General features: G+C 37.1%; 1 long non-coding RNA gene across 5 annotated transcripts in view; it reads left to right on the forward strand.

The window, feature by feature from the left end:
- Positions 1–1746: 1746 nt before the first annotated feature.
- Positions 1747–12963, forward strand: part of LOC140529593 (uncharacterized) — a 63394-nt gene continuing 52177 nt past the window's right edge. Inside the window, exons 1-4 of one of the 5 annotated variants that reach the window (XR_011975608.1) lie at positions 1747–1986; positions 4501–4593; positions 5328–5460; positions 12610–12775. This is a non-coding gene — a long non-coding RNA (uncharacterized lncRNA). The other 4 variants (XR_011975606.1, XR_011975610.1, XR_011975609.1 and 1 more) reach the window with 4 other exon arrangements.

Raw genomic sequence — 12963 nt, forward strand, 5'->3', positions numbered from 1 at the left:
GAGTTCCAAAATCTCTCCCTTCCTTCCTCCCCATCCATCCCCCTGAAAAGGCAAGCAATTTGATATATGTTATACATGTGTATTTATGTAAAAGACTTCCATAAAAGTCACGTTGTGGAAGACTATCTATATTTCCTTCCATCCTATACTGCCCCTATTTATTCTATTCTCTCTTTTGACCCTATCTCTCCTCAAAAGCATTTACTTCTAATTACACCCTCCTCCCATTTGCCCTCCTTTCTATCATGCCCCCCCTTTATCTCCTTCTCCCCTACTTTCCTGTAGTGTAAGATAGAGTTTCATAGCAAATTGAGTATTCATGTTATTGCCTCCTTAAGCCACATGTAATGAGAGTAAAGTTCACTTTTTCCCTCTCACATCCCCTCTCTTCCCTTGCAGTGAAAAACCTTTTGCTTGCCTCTTTTATGTGAGATAATTTATTCCATTCTGTTTTTTCCTTTCTCCTTCCAATATATTCCTCTCACCCCTTAATTTTATTTTTTAAAGATATCTTCCCTTCCTATTCATCTCACTCTGTGACTTCTGTCTATATGTATATAATCGTTCCAACTATCCAAATAATTTAAAAAGTTTCAAGAGTTACAAATATTATCTTTCCATGTAGGAATGTAAACAGTTCAACTTTAGTGAGTCCCTTGTGATTTCTATTTCCTGTTTACCTTTTTGTGCTTCTCTTGATTCTTGTGTTTGAAAATCAGATTTTCTATTCAGCTTTGATATTTTCATCAACAATGATTAAAAGTCCTCTATTTCACTGAATGACCATTTATTCCCCTGAAGTATTATACTCAGTTTTGCTGGGTAGGTGATTCTTGGTTTTAATTCTAGTTCCTTTGACTTCTGGAATATCATATTCCAAGGCCTTTGATCCCTTAATGTAGAAGTTGCTAGATCTTGTGTTATCTTGATTGTATTTCCACAATACTTGAATCATTTCTTTCTGGCTACTTGAAATATTTTCTCCTTTATCTCAGAGCTCTGGAATTTGGCTATAATATTCCTAGGAATTTTCCTTTGGGGATCTTTTTCAGGAGGTGATCAGTGGATTCTTTCAATATTTATTTTATCCTCTGGTTCTAGAATATTAGGGCAGTTTTCCTTGATAATTTCTTGAAAGATGATGTCTAGGTTCTGTTTTGATCATGGGAAAAACTTTTTTCTTACACTATCTTGTTTCCCTCTCACAATAATATTTTTGAATAAGTACTGTAATCTTTTCATTTTTCACAGTCTACAGAAGCTAAGAGGACTTAAGTTAAGTTAGTTGCCCACTGTCTCATGGGTAGTAAGGGTGAGATAGGACAACTCCAGATCACCCTTGCTTCAAATCTAGAACACTAGAATAGCACTGGTAACTCATATTGAATTTAAATCTGTAAAAACATTCATATCTTTTTTATACAAATTGGACCAAGTATATTTCCCCATCTTGTGTCAGTAACCTGGTTCATTAACCTCCAGTATAAAGTTTATATATACTCTTATTATATGCAATGTTGTTAGATTTGACCCAGTTGCCTTTTTCTATCAAGGCATAATGTCCAAGACTAAAGAGGTTATTCCCTTCTAGATCACTGTTTTGTAATGGCTAAGAGGTCTGTGTAGCTCAGTGAAACTATGAGCTATGATGTCCAGGGTTACGCAAGATTGACAGGTCATAATAGAGATTATGACAGAAGATGATACACTGGAGGAAAAAATAACAAATCAGTCCAGTACCTGTGCCAAGAAAACTCAATAAACAGTCCCAAAACAGTAAAAGAATGATATCGAAAGATGAGCCCTTCAGGTCTGAAGGTATTCTACATGCTATTGAGAGAAACTACAAGTAGTTCCAGGGCTAATGAAGAGTCTGATCCAAAGCTAAAAAGAAGCTCCAGATGTATCTGGAAACAAAAGGAAAGTCTGATGCTATAAAAAAACATTCTTGCCTAGGAAAATTGGATGTAAAATCTCTGAACTAAGGTAAGCTGGATGTGGTCAAATAGGAGTTGAAAAGATTAAACATTGATATCTTGGGTGTCAGTGAACTTCATGAGAATGGGTGACTTTAATTCAGGTGATCACTGTAAATGGTACTGTGGGCAAGGATTCCTTAGAAGAAATGGAATAACTTTCTCAGTTCATAAAAGTGTGGGGAAGAGAAATATACACACACACATACACACACACACACACACACACACAGTACTGGGGGATAATCTCAAATACGATGGAATGATATTTGAATACAAAGCAAGCCATTCAATATCACAGTAATATAGGTCTGTGCTCTCAAAGTTGACCAGTTCTATGAAGACCTATAACATCTTTAGGAATAACACCTCCCCCTCCCCCCCAAAAAAGGCATCACATACGTTCATCATAGGAGATTGGAATGCTAAAATGGGAAATGAAAAGTTATTGGAATAATGGCCAAGTTTGACCCTGGAGTACAAAAGGAAGCAGGGCAGAGACTAATAGAGTTTTATCAAGGTAACTTGCTGGTCATAAGAAACACTACTTTTCAACCAACAAAAAGGCTAGTCTACACATGGATATTCACCAGAGGGTCCACATTGAAATTAGAATGATTACATGCTTTGTAGCTAAAGGTTCAGATCTTGAGATTCTTATTACAAAATTCTTACTTAAATTGAAGAAAGAAGAGAAGAAAAATTGAAGAAAGTAGGGAAAACCATCAGGCCATTATAGGTATGACCTAAATGATATCCCTTATGACTATGAGGTGGAAATGATGAATAGATTAGATCTAAGGGCTCAGATCTGGTAGAGTGCCTGAAGTACCATGGACAGAGGTTTGCAATGTTACAACAGAAAACATTCCAAAGAAAAAGAAAGAGCAAGAAAGTAAAGTGGCTGATGCGGCTTTACAAATAGCTGAGGAAAGAAGGAAAACAAAAATGAAAGGACAAAAGGAAAGATATAACCACATGAATGTAGAATTCCAGAAAATTGCAAGGAAAAGTAGGAAAGTTTTCTTAAATAAGCAATTCAAAGAAAGAAAGAAGACAATAGAATAAGAAAGACAAAAGATCTCTTCAAGGAGATTAGAGATGTCAAGGAAACATTTCATGCAAAAATGGACACGATAAAAGACAAAAATGATAGAGACCCAACAGAAGTAGAAGAGATCGAAAAAAGTGGCAAGAATGTACAGAAGAATTATACAAGAAAAATGTTAACATCACTGATAACCATGGTGTGGTTACTGATCTAAAGCCAGACATCCTGGAGAATGGAGTCAAGTAGGCCTTAAGAAGCATAGCTAATGATTAGGTGAGTCACACATGTAGCCTTCTAGGTCCTTGGGTGTTGCTTTTTGACTGAATCAAGTACAAAACAAACTCTTTTATTGAGGGGATTTGTTCTGTGAAGTTTGGATTCAATCAAAAGGCCACACTAGAGGGTCATATGTGGCCTTGAGGTTGTAGGTTCTCCACCCCCAGGTTAGTGGAAATGATGGACTTCCAATTGAGCTTTTTAAAATCCATAAAGAAGTTACTGTTAATGTACTGCACTCAGTATGACAGCAAATTTGGATAACAAACCAATGGTCATTGGATTGTAATAGATCACTATACATCCTAATTCGTAAAAACGGCAATGCGAAAGAATGTTTAAATTGCTGAACATTTGCACTCATTTCACATGCCAACAAAGTTATGCTTAAGATTCTGAAAACTAGAGCTTCAGTAATATGTTAGTTGGTAATTACAAAAAGAGTGTATGTGTTCATCCTTCATTGCCAAAGAAGACCATGCCATCAGAGAAATGATGACATGACTTGCACTTGACTTTGTTTTGAGTGAGTGAGGGCTGTGCAGGTCAAGTAGGCTTGTTTTCAAAGAGACAGCGTAACCAGAGATCAAATTGTCAACATATTCTGGATTATAGAGAAAGTAAAGGAGTTCCAACAAAGCATCTACTTCTGCTTCATTGACTACAGTAAAGCTTTTGTCTGGATAACAACAAAATGTGGCAAGTCCTCAAACAGATGGTAGTACCAGATCATCTTACTTGTCTCCTGAGAATGCAGATCAAGAAGCAACAGTTGTGTGTGTTCGTCCTTCATTGCTGAAGAAGACCATGCCATCAGAGAAATAATGACATGACTTGCACTTGACTTTGTTTTGAGTGAGGGAGGGCTGTGCAGGTTACCAGTCTCACTTTTCCTCTAGAACTGTCTGAATCCAGTGACCAGATATTCATCAGCATGACTGGAGATGACCCAGGATGAGGTAATTGGGGTTAAGTGACTTGCACAAGGTCACACAGCTTGTGAGTGTCAAGTGTCTGAAGTGAGATTTGAACTCAGGTCTTCCTGACTCCTGCACTGGTGCTCTATCCACTGCACCATCTAGCTGCCCCTAAGCAACAGTTGTAACCAAACATGGAGCAACTGATTTGTTTGTTTTACTGGAAAAGAAATTTGACAAGGTTGTATATTGTCACCTTATTTATTGAATTTATATGCAGAATACTTCTTGTGAAATGCCAGGGAATCAAAAGGCAGAATGAAGGTTGCTGGGAGAAATATCAACAAATTCAGATATACACATGAGTGTGAAGGTAAGCATCTATTCAGTTGTTGAATTCTTTAGGGAAGTAGGGACTTTGGGTTTCAAGGGGGAAACTACAATTTGTGGAGAAAGAAGTCAATTATTTAGGGCACTTGATTAGTGAAGGAAACAAGAGACTTGACCCTGCCCAAGTGGAGGGAATCCTCTAGACCCCTATGCCCCAAACAAAAAGAGAGCTACACAAGTTTTTAATATTAGTGGGGTATTGTAGACGTTGGATTGACTCATATGCTAATATAACTAAACCCTTGCATGATCACCTATTGCATGAGAGCCTAGAAGTTACCTTATGGGATGAGGAGAGTTGGGAGAAATTTGACTAGTTTCACTCCTGGTCCTAGCCCTTCCCTCATTGGAAAAACCTTTCCATTTGTATGTAAATGCTGACAAAGGGATTGCTCTTGGGGTTCTGGCACAAATAAGAGGAGGGCAGAGACCAGTTGCCTTTCTATCTAAACTCCTAGACTTGGTAGCCAAAGGACGGCTTACCTGCATTCAGGTAGTGGCTGCTACTGCCTTATTGGTTAAAGAGAGCCAACAACTCACCTTTGGGGGAAGTTTGATAGTAAGTGTCCCACATATGAGGATGATTCTTAACCAAAAAGTAAGAAGGTGGCTAACTGACTCAACGATTCTAAAATATGAGGCTATATTGTTGGAGCAAGATGATTTCGTTTTGTCATAGGACTCTAATGTGAATACTGCCTCCTTTCTTCCTGCTAGTCCAGAGGGTGAACAAGAGACAGGGAACTATTGCATGGAGTTCATAGATCTCCAGATCAAGGTGCAGGAAGATCTTCAAGAATCTCCACTTTCTGGAGGACTAAATTTATTTGTGGATGCATCTTCATGAATGGTAGGTGGAAAAAGGAAAAAATGGATATGCCATCATAAATGGAGATCAGAATTCCCTGATGAAATCAGGGAGTTTGCCCAAACCCTGGTCAGTGCAAATATGTGAGTTCTACACTCAGGGCTCTAAAATGTTAAAAAGAGTAGAGGGTAATATATACACAGACTTTAAATATGCTTAGGGAGTCTCACATGTGTTTGGGAATATATGGGAAGACAGAGGCATGATAAATAGCAAAGGGAATGAACTAGTACATGCCACACTGATAGAGTGTTAGAGAATCTATTGCTTTCTGAGTCAATTGCAATTATTTATGTAAAAGGATACCAGACTGGAACCTCATTTGAGGCTAGGGGTAACCGATTTGCTGATAAAGAGGCAAAGAGGGTGGGAGAAAGGGAACTTGAGCCAGGTGACCCGATGTTGGTTTTCATTCCCTCCTTTCCCCCTAGTCTCCCCTCTCCATCCTTTTCTCAGGAAGAAATTAAAAAGGCCCAAAATCTTTGGGCTCAGAAGGATAGCAATGGGCATCAGTTCCTCCCAGATGGTAGAGAGGTACTGACCAAAGCAGATATGAGATAAGCACTGCAACATTTGCACCAAGGTAGCCATTGGAGGCCCAGAATCTCTGTGATGCGGTCTTAACCCGATTTGTGTCTCCAGGTCTATACACCCTAGCCCAGCAGTTGGTAGATGGTTGCCTTGTCTGTCAAAGGACTAAGAAGTCAGCTTAACGACAAATGCCCCTGGGAGGATGACCTCCAGATATTAAACCCTTCCAGAGCATACAGATGGATTTTGCTAAGTTGCCCCCAGTGAGCTGTCTCAGTATCTACTGGTTGTAGTGGACCACTTGACCTCATGGATGGAGGCTTACCCCCTTGCTTGTGGAAATGCTTAAACGGTTGGTAAAATCTTGATTGAACAAATAATTCCAAGATATGGGATGGTGGAGAGGATAGACTCAGATCGGGGAACACATTTCATGGCTAAAGTTCTCCAGTCTCTTGTCTGGATATTTCATGGGAGTTTCATACTCCATGGCACCTTCTTTCCTCTGGCAAAGTTGAAAGGATGTATCAGGAAATCAAAAGACAGCTCACCAGATTAACACTCGAATACCAGATTGACCTTGGATATGGTCACCCTTACCCAGGAATAGGGAATTGGGAGAGTTGGAACCCAATATTTGAAAACAAAGACAGGTTTCTTAGAGAATATGTATCTACCCTGCAAAGCACATTCATATATTGCAGACCTAAGGCTTGAAAGCCCAAACTCCTCCTCTGGGATTTCCTGTACATCAATTCCAAGCTGGTGATTGGGTGTTGATTCAGACGTGGAAGGAAGAGAAACTCACCCCATCTTGGGAGGGACCCTTCCAGGACACATCACACTAAAATAAAGAGCCTGGTGACTCTTCCTACTGAATGCACTGTGAATCCAGTAGGATTTGAAGGGGTGAAGCTGTAGTTCTGGAAAAGACCACCTATGGGGTGGTCACATAGTCCATGAAAGAACAAGCATTAGAAGTTTATAGGGTGTTTGCTAGTACTGATTCTTTTGGACTTATCTGTATGGGGGTTACACATTTCTCTGTTTCTCCTGGAGAATGCTATGTCCAAAATGATTAGGTTGGAAAGGAAAGTCGAGGGATCAATACAACTCATGATGCTCCAGAAACAGGGCTCGGTACCAAGAGATCAGGAGGGACAGCCCAATTCTGATTGCCTGGAGAAGAAGGGGGATATGATAGCTGAGGTTATGTATCAGCAGTGGTATGAGAAGTCTTCAAAGGTATGAAAAATAAGGAGGGATTGAATGAAATGAAGCTAGTGAAGACTCAGTGCTTAACAAAAGGTTTTTAGTAGCTGGTTTGACCTAAGTTTCAGTTTCCCAGAAATCATGTGATTTTTGGGAATACGAAACTTAAACCACCCCCCTTGGGTTGCCACAACATAACCCCCCTTGGGTTGCCTTATCAGCATAACACAAGCCCCCCCCCCCCCCCCCCCGCCTTGCTCCTTTGGGTTGCCATATCAGCATAACACACCCCCTCCCTTGGGCTGCCACATCAACATCTACACCAACATAATGCCTATTGGTTATGCCGCTGCTATCCTACTGTCCACTGTCCCCTATTCATAGGGTAGATTGTTGAGTTTAGACTGTGAGTCTGCCTCTCAGTCAATGGGAGTAAAAGGTCAGCAGAGGGGATGGGATCTGCATTAGGGCTATATAATCTCTATATTTGCCTTCTGTAATTGCCTCACTCTCCTGATTACTTATTAGAGAGGAGATGCCCTTTCTCATGAGATCATAATGAAAGCTTTAGTTCTACCTTGAGAAGTCTCTGATTTTTATTTGATTCGGTGGTCTCTGACCCACACACCCTGAACTAAGTGAATGATACATGTGTTTTATTAAAGTGATTGTCGACCCCTCAAAAGTTGCCTTCCCTTTTATAAATGCAGATCTAAGGGCCCCCTGTCTATGTCAGGGTGCTTGTTGATACAATGATACCACTCTGATGGCAGAAAGTGAAGAATTTAGAAGGTCTTGATAAGGGTGAAAGAAGACTGTAAAAGTGGCTTGAAGCTCTTGGCATCTGGTCCAATCACTTCCTGGCCAAAAGAAGAAGAAGAAATGGAAGCAATCTCAAATTTTATATTCTTTGTCTCAAAGATCATTGGAGTTTGCTAAAATTTATCTGAAATAAAAAGGAAATGGAGGACAAAGTTACTAAGCCATTTGTGATTGAATTTGCAAAGCTAGCATTTGCATATCAAATCAGGTCACCTGATTACTCAGAGGTCAGAGAAAAGGTGTGATTTACATCGCTGATTTTTATAGCAAAAAAGAACTGAAAAAATATAGAAACCTTTTTTGAATATAATTCTATTGGACAAGGCAAGTCAGATGATTGATGGTGACTTTGCACAGCCTTCCCTCACTTAAATCCAATTCCCTTGCATGTCATGGCATCACCTCCCTGATGTCATGGTCCTCTTCTTGAACGGACAAGCAACAGCAACAATCTAAATGAAAAGAACAACAATACAATTAAAACACAATTCTCTTTAATTATAATGACCAACCTTAATTCTGAAGAAAAGAAAATAAATCTCTCTCCCTTTCTGGGAAGAAATAAGTGTGAAGAAAATTCAATTCATTTAATGTAGCAGTCAGTATAAGGGTTTCCTAGGTCCAGTGGGTTCAAAACAAAGAGACATTTTGTCAGTTTTTCTCAATGCAATTCAATTACTTAATTTTGTGGGAGCCCAGGATCCTCAAAAGGGAGGTGAAAAAGGAAGAAAATTTGTGTACAAGACATAGAAGCAAAAGAAAATGATTAAATTATGTCCTGTACAGACAGCTGGAGATGTCAGTGGAATGCTATGAACATCTAAAACTGTGTCTACTTTGGGATGTAAGTGATGCAGTTTCCCAGGACTATCATCATTGATAGCAAGTAGGACTGCAGCATCCCAGATAGGGGAAGTGTCCAAGAAGTTGTTACTTCTACCCTTAGTTGTGAAATACAGTGGGTCTTTCTCTTCCCCTTGTCTACTAAGTGTTCCACCAATGTTAGCAGAGAAAAAAAAAAGTGTTCTATTTGCCAGCAGGGCAGGTCATATTATGTAGGCATGATTCTCTCTCTCTCTCTCTCTCTCTCTCTCTCTCTCTCTCTCTCTCTCTCTCTCTCTCTCTCTCTTTCTCTCTCTCTCTCTCTTAATATAAATTAGTCCATTCTCTTGTTTTGGAGTATTTAGTTACTAGATATCAGAGTATACATGGAGGGATAGACAAAAAAAAAATACATTCAAAATTCTATTCTAGGAACTTCATTTCTAGTGTGGGAGGTTAAAAGACCTCTTGGCTGGCTATTGAGTTACAGCGTAGTTTTATGAATGATCCAATAACTCTCCAAGCAGTATCCTTTTGAGTTGAACTCAGGGCTCATTTAGATTCCCAGAGGCTAAAATTTCTCTTGTTAACTGAAGGGAGGGAAAAGTGAGAATAGCATAAACTCCATAGGAGCCACAGAGAAAACTATTTTACATCTGCACATATTCTTAAGTAATTAATACCAATTCATCTATACTCCTCATGGTGAAAAGGTACAAAACATATATATATATGGATTATTGATAGAAGTAGAACACTGTAGAATATAATGTTAATATTTTGGTGGTATTGACATATATATATATATATATATATACATATATGCTGCATATATCTTTCAATTTGATTTCTGTATTGATTAGCTTTGCTGAACATTTTCCCCCTCTGCTTTCTTATGTATTCTCTGATTTAATGAATAATTCTTTGCATGAAATGAATAACTTTTTGCATGGAAAAGGTGAGGTTTATAATGGGAAATGAAAGTAGTTTAAAAAACAAAAGATATCAATGTTTCAAGATAATACATAAGGCTAAAGATTTACCTAAAAAAATTAAATGTAATCATAGTGTACTGTGTGATGTTTTTCTTATTCTATATGCTGTGTAACTTAAAAGAGATAGGTAGCTAAAAGGAGACTAGATTACAAAGTACCATTGGGATTTTGTTATCATTGTTCTTTTTAGCAAATTGTTTGTTGATTGGAGGAACATTTATTTTCTCAGGATTAACAGCTTTAAGCCTAATAATGATCAAATGTCATTACTTTCCTGCCAGTGAAGATGAATAATTAAAAACAGAGACTGAATTAAAAAGAAAATTAACAAAATGGTTAAAGATATAGTCTTTTAATTTTAGGTTTTATCAACACCATCTCTATCAAGGACATGTATTTTAAAAGGAAATTCTTATTTAGTCATTATCTCCATAATTTATTTACTTTTTATTTAATGAAAATGGTCATTTATTTGAGCCATCAAATAAAAGTTAAATCTGATTCAGTCACCTTTCAAAGCTTTTTGAAAGTATCCAAGTGGAAGATTGCATGCCAGATGAAGATAGCCTATGGCTCAAAAATTACTTCTTCTATTCAGGTTTACCTCTAAGACGGTTCATACCTTTGATTTGAATTAGACATGCCAACAAAATAACATTATAAAAGAAAATTTCCCAGCCATGTCCAAAACATCTTTCCTGTACTTCAGCCATATTTGACATCTCCAACCACTATATCTGAAAACTCCTTTCCCTGGAACCATAGATTTTTACAGGTGATTTTTCCCCCTTATATTTCTTGGAACAAGTCAATCATGTTACCTCCTTGCCAACCTCAAACCATGCCACAAGGCTTCCTACCTTTTCCAACAATATTTCCTTCTTATGCATGATCTCCCCTGTTAGAAAGTAAGATCTTTTAAGTGATGACTCTGTTTTTTTGTATCTGTATCCCCCACACTTAATAGGATGTTTGAAAGACATTTACTGCTTAATACATGATTTCATTAGTTGATTTTCCCATGGAGTACATTCTAGTCATCATCATGCTCTTTAATTTACAATGCTACATGGTCTTATCTTCATAACAGGACATCATATAAGGCTTTTCAGATTTATTTTAAATATAATATTTGGCTAGGCAAGTTTCCCCCCCACCTAATTATTTCCAGTACTGTTGGAAGTTTATCTTTGTATAGAAAAAGAATGCTGGATTACATGAAGCATCTTGTGAATAAAACTCCTTCCCTGATCTACAATGATAAATGATTACAGAAAAAAAGATGCTATTTTAGATATAATGCATGTTAGAAATGATGATATTTTGGATATGTATTATGCTTTTTCTATAGAACTAAAATGTTTTGCATGTCATCTTATTTATCCTGAATTCACTTCATGTAGGATGAATCATAGGGTATTAGTGAATTCTCAACCTATTTGAATATAATTACATCTCTCTGCATCAGCAACACATGTACCAAATTGCAACTGAGTACTTGATTGAGCAGTGTCGGTGGCATTATAGATGTGTCATTTGAATTAAAATTTAAATAGGCCATTGTTTTCAAGATGTCATACTAGAAGCCAAATCAGACTTTACATATATCACATAATTATTAGTGGTTTACCAGATTTGTTAAAAAAAAATCACTGAACTATACAATGCTTGTAGAACAAATACACAAATATGGAAGTTGCAATGCAGAGAATGAAATGCTGATAATATATGTACATCAAAAAGATGTTAATCATGACACAGAAAGGCAAAATAACTTTAGTTCATATAGCATGAGTTTAATGAAACAAATTTGAATGCAAGATGAAAAAAAAATTAAGCCTGTTCTTCTGACTCCAAGTTCAGTGCTTATTTTATTATTCCATACCATGTTATGTAAATATGCAGAAAATTGGATATACACTAACACTAGTATTGTGATACTCAGCGAAGACATCATGAGTAAATAAGAAAATGGATTCATGTACACTATAGCAGCATCATCATCATCATTCATCATCATCATCACTATTTATTGAGGATAGCTAGGTGGTACAGTGTATAGAACACAGCCTGGAGGCAGATAGACCTAAATTTAAGTCCAGCTTCAGACACTTATTATCTGAGTGATTTGAGGCAAGTCTCTCAACCTCTGTTTGTCTCAGTTTCCTTATCTATAAAGTATAACACCTACCTCCCTGGTTGTTTGTTGTTAGGATCAAATGAGATAATAATTATAAAGAACTTAGTATTCTGCCTAATATAGAATTTCTGTTCTCAAACTTCTTTGGCCTATTGCCCCTTTAAAAAATACCCAATGCCCCCCATGGAAATTTACTTTCTTTGACCCTTTGACATTTTTTTTTTTAATTTCGTGCTATTTAAAAAAAATAAAATAAAAAAATGACAAATTTCAAATTCAATAATTTATTATATTTGTTTTTTTGGCCTGCATTCAAATTTTAATGATGAATTTTAATATGCATCATGTAACTGTCTGTTACCATATTGTAAACAAGTCATTACATGCACGTATTCCTGCTGCATGCTGGACTTTCTGACAATGCATTAAAACAACAAGCCAGCACTTGATTGTTAAAACCTGTTGGTGGACTTGACCGTTGATCACTTATAACTTGTATTTTGTGTGTTTATCTGGAAAATGATGTTATTACTATGATTTTAACTCTTTTACATTACATATGAACATGAACTAATGGTTTTTCAAAATTTCCTTCTCTTCTTATGCTAGTTGCACCTGAGCTACAACTGCCCCTCTCGCCCATTGTTCCAGTGGTATCGCCCACTTTGGAAACCTACATAGCAAGTGTTATGTAAATGTTAAATATTATTATTAACAACAATTATTATTTAGTATTTTTCGGTTTTGTAAGACATTTTCATGAACCCTATCTCATGTGAAACAAAATAAACTTGTGAGTAAGAGTAGGTGTTAATTTGATTTGTATAAATGAACAAGTTGAGTTTCAGAGAATTTCAATTATTTGTCCAGTTACATGGCTACCCAGTAGAAAAGGTATGAGTGACTTATGATACTTGGAAGTAAGTGCTTAATGTTCAAAAGCGAATTCATAAATAAATGAAT

This window comes from Notamacropus eugenii, chromosome 2 (genome assembly GCF_028372415.1).
Source record: "Notamacropus eugenii isolate mMacEug1 chromosome 2, mMacEug1.pri_v2, whole genome shotgun sequence".
Classification (NCBI taxonomy): domain Eukaryota; kingdom Metazoa; phylum Chordata; class Mammalia; order Diprotodontia; family Macropodidae; genus Notamacropus; species Notamacropus eugenii.